The following is a 27,563-nucleotide window of genomic DNA, read 5'->3' on the forward strand; positions in this document are numbered from 1 at the left end:
TTGAGAGTCATTTTGTCATGCCTTTGCCCTACATCTCATCTACAGGCTTGAAGTTGGGAAGCATACTGACACACTTTCTAGTTAGGAAATGACAGAGGACATCTTCAGGGTGAGTTCAGCCCTGCTTTTACATCGTGCATGTGATGCTTATATACATTTCTTGATTAGTTATTTTGTATGGGCTATGATTGTATAATGGCAGTGGGTGAAGACCCCCTTTATCTGTCTTCACCAGAGTCTGGCTGGGGTGAAATCCTCTTTTTAATAGGACATTGTAAACAAGTAAGGGAGGCTGAGTTTAGTAGTCACAAGGGCTATATTGCCATTTTATCTGTCAGATCATCTGTCAGTTTAGACAGCATTTTACAGTGTGTTTCATGTTACTCTGCAATTATCAGAGTAACATGAAAAACAAAGGTCTTTTATATACATATAAACTGACAGATCACTGCAACATTACAACATGCAAGTGAGGTGTCATTGTCTCTTCTATATTTGAAGACTGTGGGAGGGATGTTTGCAACTGATGCACGCTAAATTACATTAATTGTTTTTCAAAAAGGTAAAAGGAGATAATTAAAATTTCTTCAGTTTGGTTCATTGAAATCAGTTGTACAACAATTGCTCTCAATGATCTCATAAACAACTATACACTGGGTGTCAAAATTTTGGAATAACTAAGATTTTAAAGTCTCTTATGCTTATTTTAATCAAAATGCATTAAATATAGTAATATTCTTACAATTTAACTGTTTTGCAATTGAATATACTTAAATGCAATTTTCAATGTTTTTTTTTTTTTTTTTTTTTTTTTTTTTTTTTTTTTTTGGTGCGGTGGAACAATGGTTTTAAATTTCAGAAGAAAACCATTTATATGAAGTAAAAAGCTTAACACACACAGCTGTGAAATTTTTTTGACCCCTTCCTTTTGCCCCCACACACAGCTTTTTAAAATTTTTTGCATGTCACTCTTGAATGATTCAGATCAAACAAATTTTAAAATTACAAAGATAACCTGAGTAAATACAAAATGCAGTTATGGAATAATGATTTGATTTTTTTAAGGGAAAAAAGCCGTCTAAACCTGCCTGCCATTATGTGCCTGCCCACTTTTCTTTTCAGGATTGTTTTAATTCAGCCACGTTGGAGGGTTTTTGAGCTTGGATGGGCTGTTTTAGGTCATGCCACAGCATGAAAATACTTACTGTGTCCTTTTGATTAGTATCAACTGTTTTTGACATTAAATAATTCAAATCAGCATATTAAAATTATTTCTGAAGGTTCGTGGGACCCTGAAGACTTGAGAAATGATGCTGAAAATTCCGCTTTGCCAGCACAGCAATAATTTAAAATAAAATATAAATTCAAACAGTTATTTTACCCAGTAAAAATCTTAAATGTTTTATTTTTATTTGCAACCATACATTTATTTGTGGTCATATATGTATTCGAAAATGTCTTTTTAGAATGTAGTGATAAATCAAATCATCCAAGATTGTGGGTTTGTAATAACTGAAATGAATTTGACCTTTGTGTGACACTTCGAGGATCACTAGCAGCCAAGTGACCAAACCAAAAAGAAAAAAAAAAATCATCTCATGTGTGACCTGCAGATGGGAGTATAGACCCACTAATGAAAAACCAAGCCCTTAATCACATCTCTGTCCTCAAGTCTCCAATCCTCCTTCCCAACCTCCATCATATTTTGCATGTAAAGTTTTATCAGCTTAATTTTGGCTTAATTTTTTTTTTTTTTAATATTCTTCATAATAGAGAACTGTGCATTTTTATACTGTATGTTATGATACACTATTGTGCTTAATGTAAAAAGGAAAGCAAAGTCAATCACTAGAAAAACTCAATTACTGTAACCTGATTTACAAGCATATACATTGTTTATTATAGAAACTACATACCAGAATATCCTGAAGGATTTAGCAGTCAGCCCTTGTGAGCTTTGTGTGTATGTGAGAGATCGAAGTATGCAGTGGAGCTGAAAAAGCCCAGTGTGGTTTATGAGAGTGAGGGGCCTTCTGAGGGTATACAGGAACAGACCGTTTCACATTTCATCCTTCGACGCTACACTATCCTCCTCCAAATGCTTGTGTGTGTTCAGTGTTTTAATGTGGACCACAAAGAGTTAATCCCAATCACAGATGCATGTCTCAAGTTCCTATGTAAACAAAAAATATGAAGAAAAGACAAAGTGCTGTTTTTATTTTGTTTGGTTTGAGGACAGAGTGACTGTACAGTATATGTATGTGTGTGTGACAAAGATGAGGTTCGCATGTGTTTGTGTGTGTTCGCATGAGAACACGAGCATAATGAGTGTTCCACCTAAGCACACACAGAGAGAGAGGGGCAGTAATTACCTCGACACGGGGGGTCGCCATCCTTTCACACCTACACACACTCTTTTCAGCCCTTTCTCTTTTATTTTGTGAGAAGGTAAGAAGTGGTACAGACCATGGGAGGCCTATTTTAAAAAAAAATACCCGCTTCGTAATTACCCGGAAGAGAAAACATTGCTGCCCCATCTCTAAGTGACTTTCTTCTTCAATCATCCTTAAAACACTCTGCATAGGTTTTTGTAATTCTGTAATTAAATTTGGTATTCAGTGGGAGTTTATTAATAAATCAGAATTTTAAATTAGATTTTTATAGACAGAGACCATCATTCATTTAATTCTACATGTATTTATTTAATATGCTTGCTGATTTTATTATTCTTTTAACTACCAAAAAGAGAGCAGTACTCTAAGCTGAAATTACCACATATTACCATGCTTTTAGTTTTGGATGCAAAGCAGTGCAGAAAATGAGGGGAAAAAAGATGAAGTGCATGGCCATGGTTTCCCTTTGAAACACCAATCATGTGGAGATCCTGGCTGTATCCCATGACTGAAAAATGCTGCATAAAATGGTAGGAACGCAACAAGGCATGTCCAAATCCAATGACTGTGTCACAGCATGTCCACTGAGATACCGTCATCTTATCAATTTTTAAAGGCAGCATAGATGTGTCCTCCTCTGCCTATGATATCCCACTATCCTTTGCATTCAATTTCATGAGAGCTGAGTTAAATTTTTTTTGCAGTTGTTGGTCAGTGGTCTTTGTGTAAATGTGTTTTTTTTTTAAACAACTTTCTTCCACTTTTCTTTTAATTTCTATGAAATTAGTATTGTAGTAATTAAAAATTTGCTTAGTTAATACCAGCAGTCTCTCTATTTTGTTGTAGATCATTAGACTGTTATGCCACTCAGAGTCCCGAAGTCATGTTTTGGTAGCACCTTTGAGAACAAATGCTGCCTTGCCTTATAGGGCAGCGAGAGAAAAAGTCAGCTGCATAAGCTTTCGGACGCAGCCGCAGTGTAATTCTATTTAGGTTAAAGGTCAAGAGATTTTCAAAGTTCACATGATTCTGCCAGCTCAAATCAGGCTTTATAGACAAAGTTAGTTTTGGCTAGTCTCATGGGCCTATCACACTGAGCGTGAATCAAAACAATAGATCCCTATGGAACTATTCACTCCCCGCACGATTAGTCGCCCTGCTATGAAACAAGCCTCCCTATCAGATTCAAGCTTTAGATCACGTGTCCAGAGGTGCTGCTGTCGTACAAAAGGCAGATTGGTGGGTCTATAGCATAGAAAACTCTTTCAAAAACCAGTGTTAACACCAAAGAAATGTATTATTTATAATCATTAAGAAAAATGCAATGTTTTATTCTTTAAGCACAGCATACTACATTGCTTATTTTCCTAACAAGGCAAATATAATGATAACATACTCACTGTAAATCTATGGAACTTCCTGTGCTATTGTCTTTCCTTAAGAATAGGGTGTACCCAGTAATGCTGTCTTTTTCTTTTCCAATTTATCATTTAGTAATAAAAATCACAGCTGCTGGTAGAAATCCATTTTCTTTCTTATTCTGTGCTTATTACAGGCCCGGTCTTAGAATTAAATCACTGAGGGTGCTTCTAAAACTAGTGATGGTGCTCTAGCCTTAATGCACATCTATTTTGACATATTCTTTTGACCTGTCCACTGCTTTGGTTATAACTATGCCAATCATTGATTATTCTGGAGTGAATCTTGCATTAATATGCAGATGTAATTTGAGTGGTGAGTGAACTCTGCCTAACTTAAATGCCTATGATTGACCATTGCATTCAAGAAATCAACACATGCCTGCGATTGGCTACATTGCTCAATGCTGCAAAATCATGTTGTAAACAGAAACCTTTGACGCTCCACAGGGCGCGAACAAAAATATGCATTAGAGCGTTTGCCAAATATGTTTTGCCAATAGTCTATTTTTACAGTCTCAGTTGAGTGTGCGCTTGCTTTTGTTTGAGGATGCTTTGCACCTTTGCATAGAATCAAGCCTGGCTTCACCAACATTTATGTGATTCTGCTTCTCAGTGGTCAAAGACAATAAGATTAGCTGAATAATGTGCCACCTAGTATGCAGGTGTAAAATGCATTCTCAGTCAGCGATTCATCTGCGATTCGCTTCATTGTATTGCATTGTATTCAGTGTGAAAAGGCCTTCACAGAGCCAGTACTTTATTATTATTATTTTACTGCATAGAGTTCGCAACTAAGTGGTAACTCATCCAAATAAAAATTCAGTGGGAAAGGCTGTATAGTCAACAAGGCATTAAGTTTACTTGCTACTAATACTGAAACATTTATATCTTTGAAAATCTTTGGATTCTTTGGACTTTGTGCTAAAGTTGTTTGCGGGAATCATGTGCTAAAAATGGGTCTTTCATATGAAAAACTTTTTAAGTTTTTGCATAATGATGCACTTAATAGCTGATGGAGGATATATGTCTTTTTCTATTGTGCTATTCTGTTATGAACCAAAACCTCCTTCAAAGGACAATGGGTTGTTGTCAATATTAGTCATTAGCCATGTTAGTCAAAAATTTGCAGTGTTGGGAGCTCACCAGGACAGGTTTAAGAAGAACTGCTTTGTTACACATTTATTCTAATCTCACATACTATTTTGGATAGATAGTTTGCACAATGGCTTACTAAGAAACATCCAATCAGGTGTGATGGAGCAGTTTGGAGCAGAACTCTGAAGAAAGGAGTCCCTCCAGGAATAGCATTGGAAGTCCAAGCTTTAGGCCTACTTCCAATTTCTAAATGCTAACAATTTCACTAATTTTATGTTAAGACATTTGAAGTTTTGGCAAATTGATACATTTGACCTCAAAAGCATTCATTTTGCAGCCTCAAAAACCTTGTTTGGACAGAATGACAGCAAACCAAAACCAAAACCTATGCACAGCCTAAGGTAAGGTTCATATTTCTGGCGGTGTGTTGTGTTTCATACAGTGTTGAGTATTCTTTGAGTATTCTTTGATACTTCTCTGAGTATGACTTGCTGTCATATCCATTTTTTATTTAGTCCTCTATATTTCATTATTTTTTATTGGTATATTCCATCTTCTTCTCCGAGTAACTATTAAAAGCAATTGTCCAAATTAGATTATTGCCAGGGTGGATCAGATGGAGGAAGGAGCCAGGGAGATGACAAGAGGGACTTGGAGCATGTGGCGCCAGGTGGGACCCAGGCCACAGCCATAATGGCGACCCACGGTGAAGCCGACGGAGGGGGAGCCATGGAGGAGGAAGGGCTGACAACTCCAGGGGGCTGATAAATGCTGGCGGAGCAGGTGGTGGAGGAGCCTGAGGTGGAGAGGGAGAGCCGATGAGCCAGGGCAACGGGGAGGATCTTAAGGGGCGAGGCGGAGCAGATGGCTCCGGCGAGGGATGAGGCGCAGCTAGAGGAGTGGAGTCCCAAGGCGATGGATGGTAGATGACAGTCCAAGGCAGAGCCGGAGGGACGAAGGAGCCTGGTGGAGCCAATGGACTGATGGGCCACTGCAGAGAGGAGGGAGCTAGTAGCCATGGTGGAGCCGCTGGGTCGATGGTCAGAGTTGGAGTCTGGGTCTCAGAGGCTGGAGGTGGAGAACAGGGTTTCTGCATCCACTGTGACGATGGAGGATGGCAGACCCGCTGAGCTCACACCGTATTGATGGTGGGGTGAGGGTGAACAGAGGGGCTGCCAGACAACAGTGGTGGAGGAGGCAGAAGAGGGTGGGTGGGCGGGCATTTCTGAGCCTCCGGGTTTAACTTGGGACCAGGAGCCCTCTCAGGGCTGGATGTGGGAACAGGAGCCTTCTCTACACGCTCTCACTGATGGTGGGCTGGGCTCTGGGTCTGGCTTGGCTCTGGATCGGGAATAGATGCTCTCCAGACTCCAGATAATGGCTTCCCTCCAGCTTAGTCCAGAGGTGTCTGGGAGGTCGACAGGATGATAGTAATTTGCCCCGATCCAGAACAATGAGTTCAGGACAGTTTTGTCGAACGCTGTTAAAATGGCGAGCTGGCTGAACTCAACCACATACTCCAATAGGCAGGGGCGGATTTAGTGAATTGGGGGCCCCAGGCAAATATATGAATGGGTCCCTATACATTTGCACACATTTACCTAGATCAACCTTGAGGTTCCTTTTTAGTTGTGATGCTTGCTGCTGCAAAATGGTGCCACATTGTTGTGTCCAATGTTTCTACATTTTTTATGTACAAACCCGATTCAAAAAAAAGTTGGGACACTGAACAAATTGTGAGTAAAAAAGGAATGGAATAATTTACAAATCTCATAAACTTATATTTTATTCACAATAGAATATAGATAACATATCAAACGTTGAAAGTGAGACATTTTGAAATGTCATGCCAAATATTGGCTCATTTTGGATTTCACGAGAGCTACACATTCCAAAAAAGTTGGGACAGGTAGCAATAAGAGGCAGGAAAAGTTAAATGTACATATAAGGAACAGCTGGAGGACCAGTTTGCAACTTATTAGGTCAATTGGCAACATGACTGGATATAAAAAGAGCCTCTCAGAGTGGCAGTGTCTCTAAGAAGTCAAGATGGGCAGAGGATCATCAATTCCCCCAATGCTGCGGCGAAAAATAGTGGACCAATATCAGTAAGGAGATTCTCAGAGAAAAATTACAAAGAGTTTAAAGTTATCATCATCTACAGTGCATAATATCATTCAAAGATTCAGAGAATCTGGAACAATCTCTGTGCGTAAGGGTCAAGGCCGGAAAACCATACTGGATGCCCGTGATCTTCGGGCCCTTAGACGGCACTGCATCACATACAGGAATGCTACTGTAATGGAAATCAAAACATGTGCTCAGGAATACTTCCAGAAAACATTGTCGGTGAACACAATCCACCGTGCCATTCACCGTTGCCGGCTAAAACTCTATAAGTCAAAAAAGAAGCCATATCTAAACATGATCCAGAAGCGCAGGCATTTTCTCTGGGCCAAGGCTCATTTAAAATGGACTGTGACAAAGTGGAAAACTGTTCTGTGGTCAGACGAATCAAAATTTAAAGTTCTTTTTGGAAAACTGGGACGCCATGTCATCCGGACTAAAGAGGATAAGGACAACCCAAGTTGTTATCAGCACTCAGTTCAGAGACCTGCATCTCTGATGGTATGGGGTTGCATGAGTGCGTGTGGCATGAGCAGCTTACACATCTGGAAAGGCACCATCAATGCTGAAAGGTTATATCTAAGTTCTAGAACAACATATGCTCCCATCCAGACGTCGTCTCTTTCAGGGAAGACCTTGCATTTTCCAACATGACAATGCCAGACCACATATCGCATCAATTACAACATCACAGCTGAGTAGAGGAAGGATCCAGGTAATGAAATGGCCAGCCTGCAGTCCAGATCTTTCACCCAAAGAAAACATTTGGCGCATCATAAAGAGGAAGATGTGACAAAGAAGACCTAAGACAGTTGAGCAACTAGAAGCCTGTATTAGACAAGAATGGGACAACATTCGTATTCCTAAACTTGAGCAACTTGTCTCCTCAGTCCCCATACATTTGCAGACTGTTATAAAAAGAAGAGGTGTTGCCACACAGTGGTAAACATGGTCTTGTCCCAAATTTTTTGAGATGTGTTGATGCCATGAAATTTAAAATCAACTTATTTTTCCCTTAAAATTATACATTTTCTCAGTTTAAACATTTGATTTGTCATCTATGTTGTATTCTAAATAAAGTATTGAAATTTGAAACTTCCACATCATTGCATTCTGTTTTTATTCTCAATTTGTACAGTGTCCCAACTTTTTTGGAATCGGGTTTGTACATGTTATAATGGCATTCTTTCATTTACATTTATTCATTTAGCAGACACTATTATTTCATGTTGTAGACCACAAAATAACAATTGATTTACGACTGCGATACAAGTTTTAACAAAAAACAAAATAAATTATAAAATGATAAACCTCACAATTGAACCTTTAAACCATTTTTTTAAGAAAAGGGATGAGTCAGAAGTATAAAATATTAAATTATTTAAAACAGACTTATGTGGGTGAATTTTCACATTGGTCTGAACAAAATGCAGACTGGATTATTGGAAATGCACATTCATTCTCTGCCAGTAGGAGGTGGTTTTGGAACGTCACCAATATAGTGGTTTCCCTGGTAATGGCTGTAAACAAAGCAGCTCAGCTCTTTAATTATACTTTATCAGGTAAAATGAAAATGTGATCAAAACTTTTCTGAAGACAATCAGTTCCCTTCAATGGTTCATTCATATAAAAACTTCAATTAGTGAGAATGATAAAAGTGTGAAAATATATAGCCTATATTGACGAGGAAAGTCCACTGATGAGTTACCAGCGTAAGCCTTCATTTTATTTTAGTCATTTTAACTTAGGGCTGTCAATCAATTAAAATATATAATCGTGATTAATCGCATGATTGTCATGAGTTGTCATGAGTTAACTCATGAATATTCGCAACTTAATCACACATTTTTATCTGTTCCGAATGTAACTTAAATAAACACTTTTCCCCATTTTTTCACAGACAAGGGTTAAGCTAGTCCCATACTAAAATGCATGTTTGAGCTGTCTCAACTGAAAATAACTTGCTCTGACATCTTTAAATATGTCAGTGTCATTGTTCTGTGTCAAGATGCACACCTGTAACGTTTTCTTCTAAGCATTTGTTGTTAAGTTGTAAGTTGTAAGCAATTTTTGTTAAGTTGCTTAAATATCTTAATTTAACTATGGCCTATTCCTACGTTAAGCTAAACCCCGTTTGTGAAACCGGGCCTTCAAGTTTTTAATCTAATCAACATGGGCATGGACAAATATGGATGCTTTATGTAATATATGTTTATTATTAATGAAACCATTGTTAACAGAGCATGAAGAGTAGACATGTTTCATAGGTCATAGATGTCCTTCAAAGAACTTGTTCATGTCTATTAGACACATGAAAAGAAAAATAACCCATAGAAATACTAGGTTCCTATTACTTCTATACTTCTCTCTACCTGTTTGCATTTTCACAGGACAGGGGAGCTCACTTCTTCTGAACATGCAAAATGTACATTTATTATAACATTTGTTTGCCTCTCTGTGCCACACACAGAAATTTTGATGCAGCTAAATTCTCAAAACTGTTTCATTGAGTAGTCACTTTCAATAGTCACTGAAACGCGACCCATTAAGACTAACCAGCTCTCCCTTGGAAGATGTTAATCTGCACAAAAATCCTGATTTATAATCATGCCGTCGTCTGATAAAAAATTAAATAGGCTACATATAAGATAAAGACAATAGCTGTGTTGTGATTTCGGCTATACTTGCATGTAAAATTAGAGAAGCAACATATCTGTGTTTTAACTGAAAGCGCAGCTCCTTTCAACCGCTCCCTGAACAGAGCAGACGCAGAGAGAGAAGTGTGTGCGCGCGCTGGGAAAGAGAGACCTCGCACTCGTGCAGCAGTCAGCTTCAGATGCATAATATTTTCATTTGCTACAAGCAAATGGATACACAAGGATACACAAGAAGTACATTCAACTCGGACACGCAGACAGTTGTCGTGGTAATAAACACCATAAACAGCAACTGCTCGCGTGTCCGTGCTTAATGCACATCTCGTATATGAAAAGCATTTTAGGGGGCCCTTGGCTTTTGGGGGCCCAAGGCAGTCGCCTACCTTTGCCAAATGGGTAAGTCCACCCCTGCCAATAGGGAAAGGTATTTGCGGGCAAGGGAGGTGAACTTTGTGGCGAGGGAATCCATGGGGAAGGAAACACTATGGAAACAAAAAACACTGAATGAAAAACAGAAAACAAACGGAGGGGAAAACACGCAGAATGAACTGTTTTGGTTGGGTCTTTTGTCACGATACGCTGCCAGAAGGAACAAAGGAGCCGTGGATAAACAAAACTGTCATTTAATAAATCCAACACACAGGGTAAATCCACACTTGGAAGGGAAGGAAGAGACACGTACACAACTGGTAGACCCGACAAAGGAGGAACACACAGACTGGAACTAAATACATGACTTGATGTAATTGGGAGGAACACAGGTGAACAGAATGACTAATTAAAGGGGTCATATGATGCTGCAAAACAGAACATTATTTTGTGTATTTGGTGTAATGAAATGTGTTTATGTGATTTAAGGTTAAAAAAACACATTATTTTCCACATACTGTACATTTCTCCTCTATGCCCCGCCTTCTGAAACGCATCGATTTTCACAAGGCTCATCGCTTTGAAAAGCCAGGTGTGCTGTGATTGGCCAGCTATTCAGCGCGTTGTGATTGGCCGAATGCCTCAAGCGTGAGAAGGAAATGTTACGCCTCTTAACATATTGTGAAGCCTTGTCCGGCCAGAGCTACGAGACAAAAACATAGAACCCATATAAACGTGATATAAACATGATTTCTAGTCATGTTTTCTTTTGGGAGGCAAAAACAAAGTAGTTTCGCTTTCTCAATGAAACAAGTGAGCAGAGGCCGGAGGCAGGTGGATTCTATGAAAGATTCTAGCTTGGTCTTACAGCAACCACATGTGACGACCCCGGGCTGGATGTCGCCTCATCCATGGTGAAAGCCAATTCAGCGATCCACAGTGCAAAGTTGATGTATTTCCTCAGCGACCAGCACGGATCACCCCCAGGCATGACGTTGCAGATGTTGTCCTCTTTTGGAAGGCCAAACAAAGTAGTTTCGCTTTCACTGTGAAACACTCAGCGTCTATACGACATGGCCCCGGCGGCAACAGCAATACTACAACGAGAATAAAAGGTACGCCTTCTTTCTTTGCATGAACATCTGGGCGGAGTTATGCAAATCTTCCCACATACTGACGTAGATACAGTATGTGGGGCGTGTTAGAACGAGCCGTTTCAGGGGGGCGTGGACGAGTGTTAAATTTTATAAAGAATATCTCTTTGGATTTGAAACTTTAGTCTTTGCAACTTCACAGATCTTCTTTATACACCAAGAGATTGTAACCCTCCAAAGAGAAAGGAAAATTTGAAATCGCATCATATGACCCCTTTAAGATACAATGAGGACAGGAACAGGAACGACCAAATAAGGGCACATGAAGGAGAAACACAACAAAGACAGTCCAATCCTTACAATAATATAATATAATATAATATAATATAATATAATATAATATAATATAATATAATATAATATAATATAATCCACTGCTAAGAAAATATATTGTGGCCAACTAATTTTAATCTTAAATACATTAAATCTCACATAAAGAGAGTGAGGCAGGTTGGGTTTTGGCTGAAGACTAATGGCATGATCTCATACTAACTGATTAATTGGAAGTTATTTCTGTTTGTATTATTCATCTTCAAAGCCTCCTGAGGGTCCGTTACACACACAAACTTTTAGCAACCCTTAACCGCAGCGAGGGGGACTGAAACTCTCAATGTGCCTGTGTTTTGAGAGGAGACACTCAGTGTTTTTGTATTTCTGAGTGTGAGTGTTTGCCGGTAGGAGGGTCTTTTGTCTCTCTGATTGTATTTAGCAAACACACAGCAGGTCTATCAGCATATGAACGGCCCAACAGCAGAGGTTACGCATAACAGAAAGGAAGAGAGCCACGAAACCACAGAGTGCACTCACTACACGCATCGACATGAATGCGTGCAGATCTATGGACACGAATGCAGGCACTCATACACTTACACTGTTTACCCTGGGCATCAGCCCAACACACCAGTGCTGTTATTGAATGCATACACTGAATGCTTACATTCATGAACTGCACCCGATGCACACCTCTATTGTGTGTTTGCTTTTGGAAGACGAATGTTAAACACACACACTGAGCATGCTGCTCACTCTTTTATTTTTGCAGCATTTCTTTATGGAGCTGTCAGAATGATAAGAAGCTGAAGAGCAAGTGAGAAGGTGGAAAACTGTTATGCTCAGCAGCACTTTCACCACCTTATTATACCTCAAAATATAACACTTTACACACAGAAAAAGCACACATTTTTTATGCCTTTCTCATTTAAATTTTTAAAACTAATGTAACAAACTGTAATACTGTTGTTTGAAAAAGTTTGAAACAGTTTCTGTTATGTTGGTATTTTAGGGATTACATTTAGGGAGTACTAGGCTAGTATGGCTAAAAAAACCCATTGTTGAATATGTATTTTTTCATGATGCATTTTATATTAATCTATAGCTAATAGTTAAATAGTGATGGGAGAAACTCTGTTTTAAAACATGGAATCCCTGCATTTCTGACATGTGGAGCCACTGTCCATTACTGAAGCAATTTCAGCCAGTAAGTTATTTTTTAGACCTCACAATCATCAACAAAACCTCACTATACGTGCCTCATAACATTTCAGTAATTACCAAATGGCTCATAGCATTGTATGTCCATTTGCTGTCTAAATGGAAAATGGCCTGCCCAGCATGTGAGTTTGTGCTGTGCAGGGTAGCAGATCTCCTGCTGGAGCTTTGACCTTCCTCTGCTGACTCTGTAGCGAGAATAACAGGTCAGGCAGTAGGTTATGGACGCCATTGCCATTGTGTGATGTTGTGCTTGTACTAAGATTCTCATAACAATAAGGCTTGTGACCTTTGTGTTGCCTTTCTGCTGTCCTTGGCAACCCCTGACCTAACCAGAGTTCTGCTTCTAGACATTGATCTGTAGCCTGTATTCTGTCAGGTCCTGTAGTGGAGAGGCTGACTGCACTCTCTTTTGTGGTTATGAATATGAAACTCTTGTATTCATGAATTTTGAAGTGCAAGCAGCAAAATCATTTCAGTGTGCTTCTGAAATACTTCTAAAAAGTGCTTCCGACATGCACAAAAGTGTGAGTCAGGCCCTCACACTGTCTGCCAGTAAAATCTGTGTGTAAACTCTCTCACCTTAAGGCTGATATGGTTTTCTTTGATATTTTCTCTGGTTATGTTTTTAGTTTTGTTACAAACTTTATATTTGTGGTTGTCTGTTTTTATTTATATTGTTAATGTTTTTTGGCTAATTTTGTTTTTATATAGGTTTTTTGTGAGATGGTGTCTGTTATCACAGACAATAATTTTAAATGGTCCCCCAGTTTCTATAAACAAATAATTGTGTTAATTAATTGTGTTACGAGTAATCCACTTACAAAAGTCTAATGGAGCAAGCTAAATGTTATAAAGAACTTGTTGTTGTTGTTATTAAAAATGACAGAATTCTATTAAAAATCTTTTTTCAAACTGTGTTATTGCCTTATCCTAATTCACTTCAACAATCCTTCAACACTGATTTAAATTTTGAGTTGTTGGATCTGATTTGGTCAGGAATTTCAGGCTTAAATCATTTGTTCTTGCGTGTTTACATCCATAAACATCAAGAAAGTCAGTTTATCACATATGTAAAAGAATGCGTGCAGCCTGCTGCTCCAGTAGTTGGTATTGTTGCACAGAATTGGAATTAGTCAGCTAGCTAACATTTAACATGGACATGTCATGCCGTTTGGTTCTCTCACTGACCTCTGGAGATTTACCCACTGTCAAAACAAAGAGACCTTGAACAACGGGTATCAAGCAGGGAAAGCGACAGAGCCTCGGCCAAAATCTCCTATGACATTTTGTTCTCAGATTTTTTTTTTGTTGTTGGAAGATCTTCTTTCTGTCGGTGAGCCCTAGTGCAGTATGACAGATCTGATTTGGTGATCACCGCAAACATGTTGATTCTTCAAACCATTGATCTAACTAGCAAACATGAGCAAAACACAACTGACATAAAAGAGCTACTTTGTAACAGACAAGCAATTTTATGTTTCAACAACAGATGGCGATAGAGGGGCCAAAGTTTAGTAGTGTAGCTGTGAAAAATATACACTAGGTGTGTTCAATTTGACCGCAAGTGCTCTGCGAAATGGACTTCACAGGGTATTCCACCATCCGAAGGGAGTGAACACGATCAATTAGGGCATAGGAAATAAAGGAACATCGACACATTACCTCACAGGAAATGGAGAGGAAAATTTACCCACCTGTCATTGCACGTTATTCCAGTACTGCATCTTCTTTGATTATAGTTTAAAATAAACACAATGAAAATTATTTGAGGCTTAAACTTTTTTATTGAGTTTCATTAGTCACAGGTATGCAGTTATTCGCAAATACAAAGTGCTCAAGATGCAACAATTATAGTGCAGCTCTAATGATTATGTAAAAATATAGTAAAGTACATATCTAATCTCATTTATTAAAGCATTTTAATAATTTTTAAATATCCTTTCATATGATAATAATAATAATAATTTTCATTATTATAAAATTAGATTTTAAAAGAGAGATTAAAATGTTTTATTTTAAAGAGAGATTAAACATTTATATTATTTAAAAAAAATATTTACATTATATTAGATTTTTATATAGTGATTAAAATGTTTTATTTTTTAGATAGATTAAAAAATGCAATTAGATATGTTTCGCCAATTAGTTCACTCCTAAGAAGTAGTAATAGTAGTAACCTGTTTTAAGGAAATAGTGCCAATACAGTTTCATGGGCTGTAAAAGATTTTATGGCTGGGAAATAGCTATGGGTGGTGTGCCAAAAAGTTTGATTTGTGTCCTGATAACATGTATTAATATGAATAGCTTATTAAACCTGTATAGCTTAGAAAAGCCTACAAAAACATAACCAGATATTCAATAACTTAAATAGTTTCACCTCTAAATGATTTAGCAACTCATAAGTGTTTTCTGCGATAATCAACAGCATGATACAGGTACAATTTTATTGAAGCCAGAATATTTCTTTGACCTACTATCAGTTGTGCAGTATTTTAGCTGTTCTTCTGTTTTAATGTAAAATATTTACTACATCGGTCTTTGGCTCAGAAGGTTCTGGCTCTATGAACTTGAGTAAGTGTGTGTGTGTGTTTGTATGTGCGTGATGCTTGTGGCAACAGGATTTCATCTCTACGAAGCTGAAGGCAGGGCAGCTCATATTAGTCTTTTATGTGCTGAGACAATAGCTGCCTTTGTGCAGAGAGAGAATGGCTTGTATTATTGGGCTGTATAAGGTGTATTGTGTGTGTACGTTTGTGTGTTTTTGTGTTTGTGGGTGTGTATATCCTTTGTGGCCTAGGAAATGGATACACTGGCCTGAATTGCATTTCAGACACACGAAAACTGCATGCACTGCAACACAAAGACTCGCGTCCTGCTGTTTGAGGGATTTAACTTATGACTTGATGGCCGACGGTCCCTCCTTCCCTGAAACCATGGTGACAACAATCAGACACACCGCAGAGTCGAAGACAGCAAGAAACAACACAAACTCAGAGCAACAGACATTTCTCTCTCTGTGTCTTTGTCTTTCTCTCTTTCCCTCCCTGTCTGTCCCCAATGTGTTTCCAGTCTGCTGCATGAGCTGAAGGTTACTGAGCTCCTCTGTGATCAAAGAGTTTACTATTCAGTCCACTGACCCTCCAGTCCACAGCTAACTAGAGAATCTGAGCACTGAGGGCCCCTTTACATCTCCTGCTCACTCTACTTTCCTGTCCATCTCAAACTCTTGATATATTCATACATCAGACAGTGTAAAGGAGTATGGAGGAAAGAGAATGAGGTGTCCCCGCTGTCACTGTACAACATCTTCACTGCTCTATGTTGGCAGTGAACATAAAACAGCGGAAACTCGTTTTAGTTCTGTAATGTGACATATTTCTAAATAAACAAGATATTCAGCTAGGAGAGATGTAGATTAAATCAATTGGGAATTAATTGGATTTGTTAGCATCAGCAATGTTTGACAAAATAAAATGTGGACATAAATCATACATTTAATGTAAAATGTTTTAAAAAAACACACTTTCACATATAGCCTACATATAACTTCAACTCTAGAGCTGCTCTTACAGTTCATTTCACAATTTCATTTGATAAAACTACTACAGATACAGACAGAAACTCAAAGGTCTCCACTACAATTTATCAAAATGAAACTTCAGATTAAAACTAAGAAATTAGGACAGAAATATATTACAATAGTACAGTAGAATGTACTTCTAAGAGAAATAATAATAAAAATAATACTATTTATTAAAAATCGATTTTAAAGGAATATCACACAATATTACAAACAGTTTCATTTATGTTTTCATTTAAAAAGTAAACCTCTGTTGTGCAATAAATATTCAAATAAAAATAAATAAATAAAATTTTTGTTAATTTTTTAAAAGATTAATTAAATTGTTACAATTTTGTACATTATTTTCATTACCATTGTTTTTGATAATACATTTGTTATTAAATCATAAAACATGGAATCCAGAAACAATAAATCAGTCAACAGTCAGTTAAACCACACACATTTGAAAGAGCACTATTATTGTTAATAAATTATTCAGTTAAATTTGCATGAATTCAATTAATTACACATTCTTTTTGATTATTACAATGTAATAAAACAATTGATTAAACAGAATACATGGAATCTTGGGAAAAAATAAATTAATTGCAGTAATTATAGTGACATGGGGTGGATGTTGAACTGACTGTTCTCCATAAGTTTTTTAAATTGTATACAAATAATGCAAATGGCATTAAAATAAACAGAAATGCAAGCTATGCATTTTGTAAGTTTGCCGATGTGCATGATACATCATTCATAGTTAGAATGTGTGTTAAAGTAAACGATTCTGACTACATATTGATTTTTAACTTCAAAAATCAATCTGCAATCAGTCTAAAATCAATAATTAGCATTAGCATATTTGGGAATCAATAGACTGCAGTTGGCCATTCAGTTGATGATGGTTTATCGGTAACCCCAGGCATGTCCAGGATTACTTTATCTAATCCTTCTACAAGTGAATTTTCATTCATTCTTTATAAATATTTACATTGCTCTCTGGCTGAGAAGAAAAACAAGCGCTGATTATCATTATCATTACTGAACATCTTTATGCATTTGCATTTGCTGAATAAAAATCTAGTCTACTGACCGTAATGCTTGTTACTAAAATATGCATTTATTCTTTTCTTTTCTTTTGTTTGTCTCACGCTTAGCGGTGTAGGTGATATGCAGCTGTGATGTTGCTGGTCTACAAACAGCATGTTAAATGTTGTTTAATCATGCATAAATTAAGTCAGAGTGTGAACCATAGTTCACACTGTTCTTTTCTCTTTATCTTTTTATAAATAGCACGTCATAGTTTATTAAATTGGCACTCCAATGCAGATTGGTGTGTGTTTTGTTTTGTAATTAACATGTAGTTCTTTAAATTCTTGTTCACTTCTGTTCTGGCTGGGCTGTACAGAGACTTGTTAAGCAGCTATGCGTCCTGCAGAGATCCTAAGAAAGAAAGACCCCCAGCAGGTTTTTAATAAACCTTACTCAGACCCTTCGCACTAAGACACACATAACACAGAATCTGAAGTGCCCCTTCTTCTCAGAAATGGAGAATAAAGCTTTTACCACAGTCAGGAGAGTTGAAGAAAAGAAAATCTCAAACAGGCAGGTCACATTTTTAATAACCTTTCAGCTTTTTTGCTGTTCTTTTTCTGCCCTGCAGAGTGACAAATTATTATTATTATTATTATTATTATTATTATTATTATTATTATTATTATTATTATTATTATTATTATTATTATTATTATTATTATTTTGAAGTATTTGAAATATTCCATGTAGTATTTCAATTATTTTGTAATAATAATAATAATAATAATAATAATAATAATAATAATAATAATAATACCAACATGCAAGGATTAGAAAAAGACAAAATTAAAAATATGTTATACATTTTTGTGTCAGATTCCATATGTTCCATATGAGACCCTGGACCACAAAACCTGAACCACATAAAAAGTCATAAGGGTAAATTTTTTGAAACTGAGTTTTTGAAAGATTGTTAGGATAGGATAATATTTGGCCGAGATACAACTATTTGAAAATCAGGATTATTAGCATGCAAAAAAAATTGTAAAAAATTATAAAAAAAAAAAAAAAAAATTGCCTTTAAAGTTGTCCAAATGAAGTCCTTAGCAATGTATATTACTAATCAAAAATTACATTTTGATATATTTATGGTAGGCCATTTACAAAATATCTTCAATTGATAATTTTGACCCATACAAAATATTGTTGGCTATTGCTAAAAATATAGCCTGCCAGTGTGACTTGTGACTACTTTTGTGGTCCAGGGTCACATATTTCCTCATATTTTAATGCTCAATCTATTACATTATTTAATGTTTATTGAAAATAAAGAGAATAATATATTGTCTAGTTTCACTTTATTTTGATGGTCCCTTTAACACATTCTGTTGGCTGTAAGTAACATTGCACCTACATTTCTATAACTCTCATTAGAGTTGTAGTAGTGTATTAGTAGACTGGTAGGGTTGCGGTTAGAATAAGTTGACATGTACTTGCAAAGTTACTTACAGTCAGTAGAGTGTCTGCTGGGAGACCATCTCAATAAAGAGTTAGCAGATATTAAGCAGGCAGTCCACAAATACTCTAATGAGAGTTTTTTGACATGTAGTTGCAACATTACTTATTGTCAACAGAATGTTTAAAAGGGACCATCAAAATAAAGTGTTACCTATTGTGCTAATATATTACAATTTACTGAGTAATATATATTGTCGCTTTTCATATTTTGAAAAATGTGACTATATTTATTTACGTATAGTCATATATTCAATAATACACTTCTATATAATTTATAATCACAATTATAGGGATTTATTTATTTATTTATGTTTGTTATGTAGTGTGTGTATTTATTTATTTTCTCAATTAAATTAAAAATGTTGTCAGCGCTAATATTCTCATGGGCAGCCCACCCACATATAGCGCCGCTGAGCTTTGGGCATCCCAAGTTCGAGTCCCAGCTTGTGGACCTTCCCCAATCCTGTCCTCCTCTCTCTTCGCTTCCTGTCTCATATACTGTCCTATCCTAAAACAAAGGCCAAAACCCCATAAATAAATCTTTAATAATAAATATAAATGTCAAATCTTATTTTCCACTCACCATGTTGCCATCAACAAGACATCCAATTGTCCAAAAATCCTTTTTACGTTTGTTTTTTTAGGAAACACGGTTTTCTTCACAGCATCATGCATATTTTCATATATGAAATGTGTAACTATAACACTACAGTGAGATAAAGTTTATGAATATGTGTTCAGCTAAATCCATAATATCCAAATCCAAGATAGAGAAATTCAATAAAGCTATATAGTGCAGCTTTTGTCCTCATTGCATATATTTTTAATATGTATATAGCCATGCATGGTCCATGCATGTATTGCAGTATAAATGTATTATTTAATATATCGCATTATATTTTTCCATTATATTCCCATTTTGTTTCATAATGGGGGACATTGCTGTCCCTGTTTGATATGTCATGCTGACAGCCCAAATACATGATTATGAATGTATACGTTCAGTGTCTGAACACAGTGTGCGGAGGAGGTTGATACTGTAATTGAGTTTATTGGTCTGTAGATGTAATAATACACGCAAGCCCTTTGTTCTGCAGTGAATGTGTTTTTATTGCTGTGTTTGTGTGTAGGGATGGGAGCAGCGTGTTATGACAGTGATCAGGTGTTCTTGTGTTGTCTGGCTGCTTTTTTTTTTTTTTTTTGTGGTTGGGTTTTTCCGTGACCCTCCTGCCAACAGCACGCACATGCACTAACACACACTTTGCACCAGGGACAGGCCCAGGTGAGTGTGTGCAACAATTACGTATGCCTTTAGAGCTCCTTTATGTCTCTGTAAGAAGTGAAGTATAAGCATTTTTACCTGTGCAGACCGACACACACAATCCATCAACACAGCCTAGCGAAAGTGAGTTTATGACATGTAAACTTGTGTGCTTTTAACACACACTTCAACTGAACGATGTGTTATTGGCTTAAAGCGAGGGTGTCAAAGTCATCTCAGTGCCTGCTTTTCTGGAGCTAATAAAGTCCTGAATTAATTTATGCTGCTTTTGGAAATTGGGAATATTTATTTAAAAACAGTATTGAGAAGAAAAAGGATGTTCTTAGCTGTTACTTCAATTGTTTCAATTATCCATCTGAAACCAAACTTAACCTAAAAAGCAATTTTCCATTAAAGTCACCTGATTCTTAGTCAAACTCTGATTCATAATTAATGTAGACTTGCAAACAATAATGTTTCAGTTTAATGTTTCCAAAAAAAAAAAAAAAAAAAAAACCTTACCATATCCTCATTGTGAAAATTAATGGAGTTTTGCTCGAACAAACACCTACAGATCCAGATTTAGGTGAAAAGCATGAGTTCATGCATTTGTGTGAGTGCTGAAATGCCACACATAATTAATCATTTTGAAACATGAAACAAAACATTTAATTAGATTAGAAAATTATAAAGTTATTAATTATAAAATCTTACTTTAGCTAAAATAGAATAACCTATTCATTAAAATGAAAATTAAAGAACTTTGAAAAATAGAGTACAAATGATTATTATAGTATGATTTACTTATCACAGTAATAATTTTAGTTTTAACGTATTACATTTTGAATTTTCTCCCTTAAATCATCCCACAGTCCAGACATGGTTAAAGGCCTTGTGAAGGACAGTTTTGCTTTAAACCTCTCAAATGCTTTGCCTTTCCACTTGAACATTCTATTAAAGCAACACATTTCCTGCATATCAATATCTATATCTGCCCATTATTTACCTCTAATGATTGTCCAGATAGTCAAGGTTTGGAGTTCTGTTTGATGTTTAAATGAATCTTTTATTTTCTACCCATGTGGACCTGATTTTGCCCACCATACTTTGGGGTCCACAATGTGAAAATAATAGCACAAGCCAGTTGTATTGTGACCACTTGAGGATCTACGCCAAAAAAGGGAAAAGAAACACCTATGTACTAACTGTGATCTCACTTTTTTTTTAAACTGGTTTTACAGATATTCACACTACAGGATGAAGGTGGCCCAAATCTGAAGGTGCGGTCGCACTAAGCTTAAAACTTGTGAAATTACTTCAGACCCTGCAGTGAATATAGGTAACAGCACATGTTGTCACACTCTAGGGCTTCTGGCTTTCATACTTAATCAATTATAAAAACATTCTCTATTGATCAAATGTTTTTCACTGTTTCGAGGATTGGTTTACACTCTTGTGTGTGTGTTTGTATGCATATGAAAGAGAGTGAATAGAACACAAAGTTCTATAGAACACCTTGATCCTTTTTGATGCTTGCGAACACCAATCACGATTTTATCTGCACAGTGTGAATGATATTTAAAAACCTCCAAAAAATTTGGTCCTACATTAGTGTCACTTCTGATATGCAGTCTTGCAACACTAGTGTGAAATGCTGAGTTAATGTGTCTTTAGCATCACACATCACTGTGTTATTATCATTCATAAAAAATGTTTAATTAAAAATTTGAAATGGAAATGAACAAGTCTGCCACCACTTACTCACCCTATGTAATTCCAAACATTACGTACTTTATGGTGCTTTTTCTTGGAGCTTGACAACTCTGAGCCCCATTGCCTATACAGTTTTTTAAACTTTCTCCTTCCGTGTTCCATACAAGCAAGAAAGCCATGCAAGTTTTGAACAATGACAGGTGGCTATTCCTTAAAATAAATGGAGCTGAGCATGTAGATTAAATTGAAATTACAAGAGATACTTCAGTTCAAGGGAATGTATTGCATTTTTTTCTTTTGTGAACGTTAAAGCCTGTGCGGTGAACATAGAGAGGAGTCTATCATAACAATCTACTAAAATGACTAAAATATCCTTATGGTGAATATAATATGTGTTTGTTAAGCTTTGAGTGCATTTAGTGAATGTTAGGTGCATTTTAAAATACTTCTCATTTGAAAAAAGTCTTTTCTAGAAGACCATGAAGTGTATTGTAGACACCTTTCTCAGACAACAGGCCAAATTATAATGATACCTTTTCACATGAAAGACAGAGAGGAAGGAATTTGTGCAGCACAGGGTAATTGCTACATTCTAATCACTGAGAAAAGACTTTGGACATTTGTCAAGACTAAAGCTTTGGGGGTTGGGGGACGTTATGTTGCACTTATTCCAGAAGAAGTGCGAATCTAATGAAGAAATGGTTAGGACAAAGTTCACTCCAGAAAAGAAAAAAAAAATGTAAAAATACTTTACATTACTGTAATACAATAATAAAATCATTCTGTCTGGTCACAATAATTGTTAATCACAAATTAAATTTAATCAGCACACAAATTAAAAAGAAGTGTTTAATACAATAAAGGCCACCAAATTTAAATAATGCCAATAATTTAAATACTTAAAACAGCAATAAAAGAAATTTACCCTTTTCATGATGATAATTTTGTAAAATCCATTGTAAAACAAGCTTTACATATGTTTATTGGAAAGGGATGGAACAAAGTTTTACATGCTTGTTTAAAGAACATGCAACTGTGGAACAATCTTTAAGACACTAACAGCTTACAGGTGGTAGGCAATTAAGGTCACAGTTACAATAACTTAGAGACCTTCATACTGACTCAGATAAACGGCAGAAGAAAAATTTTCAGGGTCCCTCATCACCTGCGTGAATGTGCCATAATCCTGCTGCAGGGAGGCATGAGGACTGCAGATGTGGCCCGAGTAATACACTGCAATGTTAGATACATAAGACAATGCTACAGGGAGACAAGAAGGACAACTGATCATCTTTGCAGTGGCAAACAACATGTAACAATATGTCCCCACAGAAGTGTTCAGGAACTTGCAAGTGTCTTGATAGAGTGAAGTAACATCTCACAGCACAAATGTACAAATCTGGTGAAATTCATGAGTACCCACTCACTGCAACTTTTGATACTTTGTTCATTATTTCATTTCTGTTCATCAAATTCCTGTGAAACTTGTTCAGTTTATGAGCTGCTGAGTTGCTAAACTAGATAGATTGCAGTACAGAAAAGAAAACAATAAAAATTGCAATAATGGGAAAATGTGGTATAGTTCACTGAAAATTATTAGGATTAAACTGCTTGATTATTTTATGATGCCTTTATAACCTAAAGTGATTTTTAACAACAGGGAGGTGAGACAATGATGACAAGGTCCCTTTATAATTCTCATGAAAATAATGGAAAATTTTCATGTCATAAATGTGGCTTAAAGTAGGTTTTAGGAGTTTCATTCAGAACCATTAACAGAACACCATGAAAATCACTAGTTCCAGTTTTTTGGTTGTTGTTGTTTTTGAATGCCACAGTTCTGAATAAGAACCGTTTTTCAATTCTCAACCTTCTTGGAAACATGGGAAATATTACCTAGACTCACCCGCCATTCAGTAATGATAATTTAGTTATTTCTGGTTTACAATAATTTGGTGACCTTGGGTCCCTCTTGAGCAGCTTGTATTTGTAAAGGCAAACCCTGTCTCTTCTCTCTATTCTTCTGTTTTTCAGAATATCATATCCCAGGGATCCCAGCTGCCCTGTATAACATTATGGGTATGTTCAAACACACAAGAGCATCTGAGAGCAGCAAACACCTAGGAATGTGTGAATGCAAAGGACGTGGAAGCCTCGGTCTGAAGAGAGAGAGACTGTAACAGTGAACGAGCGAGCAGGGACGGAGGCTGCATATAAATGTGGCTTTCTAGAGCTGGGCCTCTCTGGGAATTTGCCATAGCTCTGTGTGAGGATATGTAGTGACCACAGTATGTGTGTGTATGAGAGAGAGAGAGAGAGAGAGAGAGAGAGATTTTTTTTAAAGGGTGTGCTTCTTTTAGAATACCTGCTAAAAGCAAATGAAGAGCCACTTGTGCTAACAAAGAGAGAAGAGCATTGCCTCACAAACAGCCATCTGATGTCTGTCTCACATCAGATGGCTCAAATTAGGCCTGTTTAAATCCCCTCAGGCCTGCATTTGGCTTTTAATGCATGGAGCACTGTGTTGAACAGGACATTGATTGTTTGAGGTTTCAGTCAGAGGTCATATCAGTGGAATTGCATGTCCAAACACTCCTCCCTGGATAAACTCCAGATTTACAGAGGATAACTGCATTTATCTCAGAGGAATGCGGGATTATCCGTAGCGTGTATCTACCTGTGCTAAGATAAAGAAACCTTTTATTTTTTTAATACAGGTTGAAGGCATTTGGTTTTATTAATGGTTCTAGGACATCTGCATTTGCCAGTTAACTAAATAGCTACTATTCAGCTTAGTTCAGTTCTGTGTTGATTCAGTTTAGTTCAGTAACAGTGTTCATCAGTTATGAAAGAAGTCCAATTCAGTTATATGCAGCTCTACAGAAGGCAATGGTGTTGTTATTCAACTCAAGTGATTCAGTTCAACTCAATTCAGTAGCAGTGTCAATGTTGCAAAATTAATCTGTTATGAAACTATTCTTATTCAGCTATAAAGTAGCTCTACAGACAAAAATAGCTCAATCCAGATCAAGTTTTGTTCTCATCTAATAGCGAGTATAAAATTATAGCCTAAACTTGCAGAACAGTCATTTTGGTCCAATTTAGGAACCAAACAGACTCATTAATTAGTTCTTAACCAAGAAAGTCTAATAATATTTAATAAAAGTTGTCTGTTAGCAAGGTCATTTCAATTACAGTTGCTTGGGTGGCTCTTAACATATGATTTGAAATCTGCCATTTTTGGGTGTTCTGCTTTCCGGTGTTCAGTTCTGCATCATGCTTGTTTTGAGCAAATCACAAGCCACAAATACTAATACGCATTGTCCATTTCATGCTTTTAGAGCCCTGTAAAAATAACTGTGCACTGGCAACTTGTATATCATTAATATGTCATTATATTATAAAAGTTGCTTGCAAAAAAAAATGGATTGCATCAGAGTTCTCATCCAAAAAATACTCATTGCAGCCAGATGGTGTAGTTACAGCATCTACCAGCAGGGGCAAACAGGGCTGTGCTACCCAGCAAAACCTTGACTCTTTTTATCCAACAGTATTGGGTTTCATACATTTTAACATTTATTTGAGATTTATTGTCCTCGCACAGATTATTAATGACTCAGCAAGAGGAAAGGAATGGGTTTGATGTGACAACTGCATTATTAATAGCTCACATTTAAAGCTGTGGGATCCGGGATGTTCTGGTACTAAGCATCTATTGTTCCCTCCTCACATTCTGAGCTTGTTTGTGTGTGTTCAAAGTCTTAAATTTGAGGTGAAAATGATGATGAATGTCTAACTCAAGGTGCTTTTGTGTTCATGTTAAACGGTGAGAAATGACTTTTATGCGTGTATGTGTGTACATCTGGAGTGTTTGGTCAGACTCCATTAACCAATGCTTGGTCTGCAGGTACGGTGACAACACCATGAATCAAAGCCCATAAGCCTGAGGACTGTGTGTGTGTGTGTAAGAGAGATGGCAGTGCTTGTTGAAATATTCCCCCGCTGGCTGATTTAATTACAGTTCAGGCAAAACCCTTTTACAGAGAATAGCTGTGATTTCTCACCATTTAACCTATTATTTTATTTCCATTCAAGTGCACTCCTCTAAAATCCTAAAATACTTACAAAATCTAGTACTTGGAAAGCAGCTATGTGGCTGTGAATTAGGGAAGTATTTAAAATTGTTAGCTGGTCATCCAAATGATCTTTTTTTTTCATAGCCTTTTAAGAGTGTTGCTTTGAAGTTGATGAATTTAGAGATGCAGATTCCCTGAGAAGGTTTTAGCATGCTTGGAACATGTATAATCTCAGCCTTAGACCACACTGTCCACATTCACAACTTGTAACTGCACAAAACTGCGGTTCATTGCCAAAATAAGCTGCAGTTTGGCATGGCTATCCAGCTTATTTTGCAAAACAGAAGTAAACTGTTTCTCTTTTTATAAAGAATAATTAACCTAAAATGCATATTTGTAGAATAGTTAGTCACCCTCAGGGCATCTTCATTGTAAGATATTTGAAGAAATTTACATCACATCACTTGCTTACCAATTGATCCTCTGCAGTGAATGGGTGCCCTCAGAATGAGAGTCCAAACAGCTGATAAAAACATCCCAATAATCCATAAGTAACTGTCAAGGCTCCAGTTAATCAGTTAACATCTTGTGAAATAAAAAGCTGAATGAATCCATCATTAAGGCATTATAAGTGTAAACCGTCGCTTCCGGACAAAATGCAGTACGTAACCCATAATAATTCATCCTCCAGTGAAAAAGCTGATCTCCTGTTGTCCTGCCACATCAAAATCAACCAACATATTTGCTCAGATCTGTTTTGGACTGTTTTTTCTTATAAATAGTGCTTGGTCTGAGCATATTTGTCTCCTGATCAGATGAAATTTTCACTTTTGCACTATTTTAGCTGGTGACCCGAGTTTAGTTTCCATTGTGAGGTCCTTTGCTGATCCTGTTTCCCTCTCTCTGCCCTGTACTTTTCTGTTTGATCTGTAATGTCCTATCCAATGAAGGCACAAAAAGGCCAAAAATATAACTTAAAAATGATTAAGCTATGATTATTGTGTTTGGACAAACTTTCCCAACTTTCCACTTTGTTTATCTTAATCATAACTAAAAAGGCCAAAAATATATGTGCAAAATGATTAAGATATGATTATTGTGATTTCATTGGTTGTTTGGACAAACTTTCTCAACTTTCCACTTTGTTTATCTTAACCATAACTATAAACATTCTGTGGTAAATTCTTGAATATACCAGCCCAGACGTGTCTGACTTAAACATTCAAAAGATTGGCCACTACTGAAATTCTAGAGAAGTCTCTCATAAGATCTTGGATACCTGATGCTATCTGTGTGTGTGTGTGTGTGTGTGTGTGTGTTTGAGCTTATGTGTATGTGGCTGTAGTCTGAGTCAGTGGAGCAGATGTTGGGTGCTCAGCTTACAAATGACTTTGGAGGATTTCCCAATGAGATGTGGAATGGCTTATTCTCCACCGAGATTTCAAAACAAGGGTCTAAAAATAAAGTCTGTGCTAAGTCTCTCATCAGTGAAGACATCAGTCGTGCAGCTCTGAGTTTCAGCCCACAGATTTAACATGCAGAAGGATTGTCAGCATGTGTTGGGGTTCAGTGTTCATTTGCAAAATATTTGCATTTCAGAAAATTTGAATTGGGCATGAAACTTGCTTAAGATTTAAAGGAAGAGTTCACTAAAAATATCAGGGATGGCAAATTCAATGGTTCTTGGG

At 36.7% G+C, this 27,563-nt stretch overlaps 1 long non-coding RNA gene across 1 annotated transcript; it reads left to right on the plus strand.

Moving 5' to 3' along the window:
- Window positions 1–26,900, plus strand: LOC122140364. The gene is made up of 3 exons (XR_006157013.1): window positions 1–109; window positions 21,328–21,425; window positions 23,834–26,900. It is a non-coding gene; the product is annotated as an uncharacterized LOC122140364 (long non-coding RNA).
- Window positions 26,901–27,563: the final 663 nt, after the last annotated feature.

Source organism: Cyprinus carpio, chromosome B18, assembly GCF_018340385.1.
Source record: "Cyprinus carpio isolate SPL01 chromosome B18, ASM1834038v1, whole genome shotgun sequence".
Lineage (NCBI taxonomy): Eukaryota > Metazoa > Chordata > Actinopteri > Cypriniformes > Cyprinidae > Cyprinus > Cyprinus carpio.